Source organism: Belonocnema kinseyi, chromosome 2 (assembly GCF_010883055.1).
Source record: "Belonocnema kinseyi isolate 2016_QV_RU_SX_M_011 chromosome 2, B_treatae_v1, whole genome shotgun sequence".
In the NCBI taxonomy this organism is placed as follows: domain Eukaryota; kingdom Metazoa; phylum Arthropoda; class Insecta; order Hymenoptera; family Cynipidae; genus Belonocnema; species Belonocnema kinseyi.
In genome coordinates, this window is record NC_046658.1 from 152,319,086 (window position 1) to 152,327,036 (window position 7,951).

The following is a 7,951-nucleotide window of genomic DNA, read 5'->3' on the forward strand; positions in this document are numbered from 1 at the left end:
TGGATACCTTCCGATCGAGTACTTTTCGGACGGTATCAAAAAGTTAGAAAATCGTTGGACTCGCTGTATCGACCTAAAAGGAGAGTATGTTGAAAAATAAAATCGATTTTGGCCAAAAAAACGTCTCCGTGTTTCATTTTTCAGGGACTTATCAGACTGCCTAGTAGATGACTAGGTAGACTAGACGGTAATTAATCAAAGTTGAGCAACTTATTAGTTTTAATAAAATTCTCTTTGGATAAAGCCAGGCAGTTGTAATTTTTTCTAAAATTTTTCACTACCTTTGTGATTTCCATCACGTGCATTGAGAGGCGGTGAAAATCTTGTTATAGCACCAAACTGGCGCGCCTGTTTAATAGTTTTCAGCTTCAGGTAATGTAACAAGTAAGTAATAAATTAGCCTAATTCTATATTTGTCACCAGAGTTCTGAAAATCTAAGTTTTTGGCAAAGATATTAGAAATGCTATTCAGTTTGAAACTTGTATTCAGTGAAAAAGGAAAAGTGCTTTTGGTTTTAAATAACTTTAAATACAAGCAAGTGTCTCTGCTGAAATCGACAGGGGAAAAGTCTTGGCGATGTACTAAAAATAATTTTTCGGCACGCCTATACACAGTAGGAGATGAACCAGTTTTTTCGAGGAAAATGAGCGAACATCCACATGAACCATACGACGAGAGGACTCTCAACAGGAATACCATAAGCAACAGCGTAAAGACGAAAGTGGACGAAAATTTTCGCGACGGGCCGTCGAAAATTATTCACCAAGAGTTAGATAAGAACTCTGTCAAATGGATCACTCGAAAAGATGTGAAGATGATCAGTAATAACACTTCATATACAAAATTAACAAAAATTCTGAACCTGCCGACGTCAATATTAGATGTACATGATTATTTGGACGCTACGGAAATCAGAGACATTTTAGGAGAAAACTTCCTGCTCCATAACGACAGAGTGCAGAATATAATAATTTTATCGTCGGATAAAAATCTTAAATTTCTGGGTGAGAATTTACTTGCCGACGGAACATTCCAGTATTGCGAAAAACAGTTTTTGCAATTATTTACATTACACGCCTACGTAAATGGAGACTATAATTCACTTGTGTTTTGTTTATTGGCGAAAAAATTTGGAAAAACATACGCTGAAGTGTTTCGCGTTTTAAAAGAAAAGTGTATTCGCAAAGGAATGGGCAACCTGGAGCCGGAAAATGTCATATTCGATTTCGAAATATCGATGCATTTGGGTCTGAGAAAAGTTTTTCTGCATGTGAACATCGTTGGATGCCGATTTCATCTAGGGCAGTCATGGTAAGTAAATCCAGAAATGAAAACATTAAAGTTGTTAAATATTCAAAATTGGAAATTTACATGACATTAAGATATGCATTTTTTTAGTAATTCACGAGAAGATCTTCAGATATAAAGATATATTTTTAAACCGAAAATTTTTAAAACTTTTTCGATTTTTTAAAATTGAATTGAGGATTTTTCTTTCAACTAATAATGAATAGATAGAATTACTAACAGTAGATAAAAATCTGTAGATGATTCGACATGGAATTACTCTAATTAAACTTTTACGTTGGAATCATATTTCAAGGATTTGATTATAAAGTAAATCATGAAAATATATTTCAGTGTAAATAAATTTTAAAATATTCTTTATACTTCTGTTTCGTTTTCTTTATAGGTGGCGAAAAATTCAACAACTGGGATTAAGTCGTGAGTACACCAACCGCATTAGAAGAAGAGGAATATGAAGAAGAAACTATAAATATTTAGGTATGCATACCTTTGAAACTATTTAAAACTATTTTAAGAATTTCTTATTTTACAACCAATATTCTTACTGGTGGTTCCAAAATTGGAATTTAATTTTTTGAAATTTCTTGAAATCCCTTCAAACTTTCTAAAGTTCTTGAAAATAAACTAATAATTTTAAAAATTTTTATTTTTTGGAATCTTTTGAAATCGCTTTCAACTTTTTAAAGCTCTTCAAAACTAATTGAAATTTACAAAATTCTTAATTTTTTAAAATGTACTTAATCTTTATAATCCTTTGAAATCTCTAAAAATTATAAAAATATATTTAAAATTCCCTGACATTTTTTTTAATTGCCGTAAAAGATTTTATATCCTTTGAAATCTTTCGAAATTCCTTCAAATTTTGTATAGCTCTTGAAAATTTTATGGAATTTTTAAGAATATTCGATAATTAAAAAAATCCTTTGAAATCCCTTTAAATTATTGTAATATCTGTAAAAAAAACTTAGAAATTTTTCTCAAATACCCCGTAATTTGTCAAAATAATTCAATAAAATTCAGGAATAGATATAGACTTGGATTAAGTAGTAGATAACCAGTGGATTAATTTATTGAAGAATGTTACTAAAGCAATATTTTTATTTCAAGCAGTGACTAAAAGTTACTGTACACAAGTCCCGATTATTTTTGGCAATTAATTAAAGTGCTTTTTACAGAAATTTTCTGACTTTGGCTATTTTTTCAAAATTGTTTACTTTTCTTGACCAAGAAAGTTCCCTGACTATTCCATGATTTTTTGGGTTTCCTTGACCTGCTACCACCCTATAATTTTCTATATTGCTTAATCCTCACCTAAATTTCTGCACGAATGTTATCATTTTTGGAAATTTAAAATAAACTTAATTTATTTTTTGAGATTTTATCATTCTTAACCTTAATGAGGTATTTTGACTATATTTCCAGATTTTGGGATAAAAGTTATCACCCTATTTCGAAATTCTCCCGAGAATTTGAAAACATTTAAACATTAACAAAATAGCGGTGTTTTTTCTAAAAGTCACCACAGGAGAACTTTTCTTCATAAATAGAATTTTGAATTTTTCTCGCAAAGAACGGCATTTCGCACATTTAGAAAGAAGGTACTTCTAGAAAAAATTTTTTTGCTTATTCATAAATTCTTGTACCATTTACAAGAAAAATAAGAAATTCAATTTTCATAAATAAAAAATAGTTTAAACCACAAGCTGAAAGAAAGAATTTCCTACAAAAGCTGATTTTTATCTAAAAAATAAACAGTTTAACCAAAAGTCTTAATATTTTAATAATATTATTTAGTTATGAAGATGAATTTTCTACGAATATGGACGAACTTTCAACAAAATACATAACTTTTCACCAATCAATATAAGATTACTTTTTAACTTAATGTGGAATAATTTTAATTTAAAAAAACTCACTTTTGATTTAAAAAACATAATTTCCCGCAAAACAATTACATCCTCAACTCAAATTATGAATTTTCAATTTTAAAAAAAATTATAGAGAAGTTCAACTTAGACCAAATACTTGGAGTTCTAACCAAAAAGATTAATTTTATACTAAACATTTGTTCTTTATCCAAAAATTACATTGTTCAATTTTCATTATAAAAAATAATAATTTTCAATTTAAAAAGCGAATTTATTGTAAAAAAGTTAAATTATTTACTAAATAGTTGAATTTTCAACCAAAAAGACGAATTTTTCACAAAAGAGTTGAGGTATAACCCAAAAATATGAATTTTCAACTAAAAAGTAAAATTTTTTTAACTAAAACTTAAATTTCTACCAAATGTTTATCTCAAATGTACAATTTATTCAAAAATATAATAAATTCTCATGATTAGCAAGCGCAAGAAACTGTTTAAACAAATAATAATTATTTAAACAACTCCAAATTAGTGAAAAAGTACTAGAAAACTGTTCACTTGATAATATTCCCAAAAATAAGACCCAACAATTTTTGTTCACAAAATTTAGCCCCCCCCCCCCCCCCCACATAAAATATCCACTTTATCTTTAACATTCCCGTAGCTCCAAGAGAGTTGTAGAGTTTTACAAAAAATAATTTCGAACAATTAGAAAACTCAAAAGTGACACAATTTGGATAATCAGAAAACTCACAATTTTGAAAAATTTTCCAGAAATTTTTATCAGAGTTCTGCTGACCCCCTGAATAGTTCTACAAAAAGTTCACACAATATTGTCGATAAACTCAAAATCAAAAAACTTAAGCTCTTAGAGAATTTTTCAGTGCCAATGGAATCTCTTATTTTTTGGATCCTTGAAAATACCAGCTCTGACTTTTGGGATCCAATCCTAAACGACTAAAATCAACCTCTCTCTACCACGTAGATATGAAATTATAAAAAAATAATCTTTTTGAGATTTTTTCAGTGTCAATAGAGTCTCTGATTTTCGAGCACCTCAAAATTACCCATTCCGATTTTTTTTCAAACCCTTAACGCGTGAAATCAACCCCTCTCTACCACGTTGATATAACTTTGTCAAAAAATAATCTTTTTGAGTATATTCCAGTGTCAATAGAGCCACTGAATTTTAGGCTCCTCGAAAATACACGCTCTGGTGTTTGGGATCCAACCCTCAACGACAAAAATCAACCCCCCTCTGCCACGTAGATATAAGTTTTCCAAAAAATAATCTTGTTAAATTTTTTTCCAGTGTCAATGGAGTCTTTAATTTTTGGGCTCTTTAAAGCTGCCAATATCCAGGTTGAAAATTTTACTTGTGGGTTGGAGTTTTTGTACATAGCCGTGATTTTTCTGAAATTTTATTTTGTGCATTCGAAAGCCTAAAATCTGGTGCATTTTGTGTTTTTCAGATTTTATTTTCCGTAAGGGGATGTTTTTTTTTTTTAAATTGGGTAGACTTTAGATTCTTTCACGCATTCGGAAGCCCAAAATATTCTCAAAATCTGGTCTTGTTTGTTTTTTCCGAATTTGAGTCTTTAAATAGCGGCTGCTTTTATTATTAGTAGGGGTGGTTTTTGGAAATTGGTTATTGTTGCGTTCAAGATCTAAAAAAAGCCCTAAACTCTGACATACAGAAATTTGGCAATTTCGTTTGTTTATATTTTCTTAATGTACACGCATAGACTGGAAAATAATATACATTCCGGCGGTTATTTTTGTAACGAATAGGGGTCAGAAATGATTTCGCTTAAAAGGAGCATGTTACTATTTTATAAATAAGTTCCATCTATGTAGATAACGACTTTTTTCAATACGTGTTTTCATTACAGGATATTTTTTTCATATAACAGTTAATTTTACAAAAGCGATCGATATGACATTGGAGAATAATGAGAGAACACAACAATCAGAAGGAAAAAAGTCCCAACAGTTAATCTATACAATTTTTGAGTTTAGTCTTGAGGTTTCTATTAAAATACAAATCCAGAGGTTGTTTTTGTAACGATTAGGTGTGAACAATAATTTTGCTCAATTCTGTTTAACAGAACATTTTAAAGAAAAAAATAGCAAACAAATCTAGCCTAGTCATTTTTTTATTACTTTTTTTATTACGGGGGGTAGTTTTTTTTAATAAGGGTCGATTTTACAAAAGCGATTCATAGTACATTGTAAAGCGAAAAAATAGCAACAAACATCGAACCTAGTCATTTTTTAAAAATTAAATATTTTTAATTGATTTTTCTAAAGGGCGCAGCTGAGTTGCCGGCAAGCTAGCGCCGCACTGTTTTCTCGAAAAATAATACAGCAAAAAAAATTTTGTTGGTAAAAAATAGCAAAAAATATGCATAATATAACGGTTTTTTTTCGTGACGCCGCTGAGTTGTCTGAGCGGAAAATTTACCATATTTGAGGCGAGCAATTTAGTACTTCTGTAAAATCCTGTTGTCAGGAATGGATTAAAAACGCTGCAATTGCGCTGAGAAATGCATAATAAATATCAGCGAAAATTAGAATTTTATTTTTAGTTCCAGAAAGTTACAGTAAAATTAGTGTTCTATCATTTTTTCCTGAAGTTACAAAATATATGATTGATAAAGCTAGAAAAATAATTACAACAAAAGGCATATATTCTGCACCTGATATATATTCTGGACATCCATTAGACGAAGAAACAAAAAGCTTTGCTTAGGCTATTATCTTAATGATGACCGAGGCAGTTCAAGGGAAGTCCTAATACAAGGGATGTTATAACCGTCCGAGAAAGTAATCCTGAAATAACGATTATTATGTCTACTTTTTATTCTTTGTCTCCTAAACAATTATAAACCAACGGGTATCAGGAATCTCATGTTAGAATTTTCTGAGCGGGCGTTTAAAATAATTTACATATTTACGTCAAAGACATTCAAAGAAATTCTACTAAAATAAAAAAAAGTATCCACATCTAATCCTCATCACCTTGTGATACAAACTGACTTTGCTGAAGGTTAGACTGTGAAAATGAAAAAGCTGTGCGAAGCAATCATTGGAACAATATGTTCATTTCAGTAATTACTGTTGTTTGCAAACAAGGCAAAGTTAAGAAAAGTTTTTCTGTTACAAGGTACATGAAATGAGAAATTTAAAACACAAAATAAAAAAGCTGTTTTCGGGAACCGGATACGGCAAAGGTCCTGTAGATACAATCGGAGGATTAGTTAAACTCTACGCGATCAATCACAATCTTCAAAAATCGATTGGTGAAACAATATAAAATTTATCCCACATAGCTGTAGAAGTTCAAAAAGACACGACTGGAATAAGTTTAATTTATTTGCCCAAATAAGACGTTGAAAGGTTCAAGGAAAAAAAACTATTAGAATGGGAAAGAATAAGAAAGAAAGCAACGAAGTTAAACTGTTGGTATCTCAAACAGCACAAACTCCACTATTTCTGAAATTAACTTCCGTAATTTTCATCTTAAAGAGAAATAAAAAAAAATACGTGTTCGATTATTTTTCATACTTAACAACATTTTTCAATTTAAAACTGATCGGTGAGAGGTGCTTTACCATGCTTCCTGTTTCAGTTATAATCGGTCTGATATACATTTGTCAAGTCGAATAGGTCCAGTAAACTGATTTCTAGATCAAATAGAAAAACTTAACGACGCGTTAATAAAAATAACTGAAAACACTGGAAGGTAGCTCGGTCCGCTATTAAATGCAGTGGTTGGCTACTAAAACCAAAAGCTTTCAATTTGTATCCTCAGGTGTCACTTGGTACATATACTTATCAAATCTCTAGGAAATAATTCTGATGCCACATCAGACGAACCTCGATTTAACAAAATGTAACGTAATGATAAATATAAAAATAATTATTTTTTAGAAGGATAGAGACTACACGGAAATTTTTTTGTGGCATTTGCCGAAAATATACTGTATGATATAGTACGAATGATAGGTGACATCTATGTTTTTGGTGATGCTGAATGTAAATCAGTTATTGGGTTTTGAAAACTCAAAATGGCTAATCCAATATACAGAACAAAATTATTAAAATTGTTTACAGCTTTATTATTTATTTAGACCCACTTCATGCTTGCGCTTATTTTTACTAATTGTTTTGTCACTTATATTCAGCTTACACCCAACATCAAATTTCTATTTAGTGATCCTAATAACCTAAGTATCATCAATTATACTATGATGAGATAATTGTTAATAATTCATATTCAGCGTACTGAATTTTTAAAATTCAATATCAGATTTAATTAAAGCGACCCCAAAAACATCAAAGTGAACAGTTTGCCAGATTGTATCTGCTATTTTTTATCCTTTAAACAAGCGTGTCATTTCGCTTTAACGAAATATGATGTTGTATGTAAGCTGAATGTAAGTAATAAAAAAAATCAGTAGAAATAAGAGCTTCTATGAAAATAGTCCAAACAAATAATAAAGTTCTGCACATTCTTTAAAATTTTGTTTCGCCATATTGGATCTGCCATTTTGCATTTCAAAAATGCAACACTAAATTTATATTGAATGATCCCAAACACCTAAGTATCAACAAATTTATCAAGGTGGGAAAATTTTTGATAATATATGTACCCTCAATTTTACTTATTTTTTCTTTTACCAGGTGTATACATATGAAACCGGTATTTTTTCAAGAAAAAAACACATTTATTTCAAGAGAATGATAACAAATATTTTATTCAAAGTATGCGC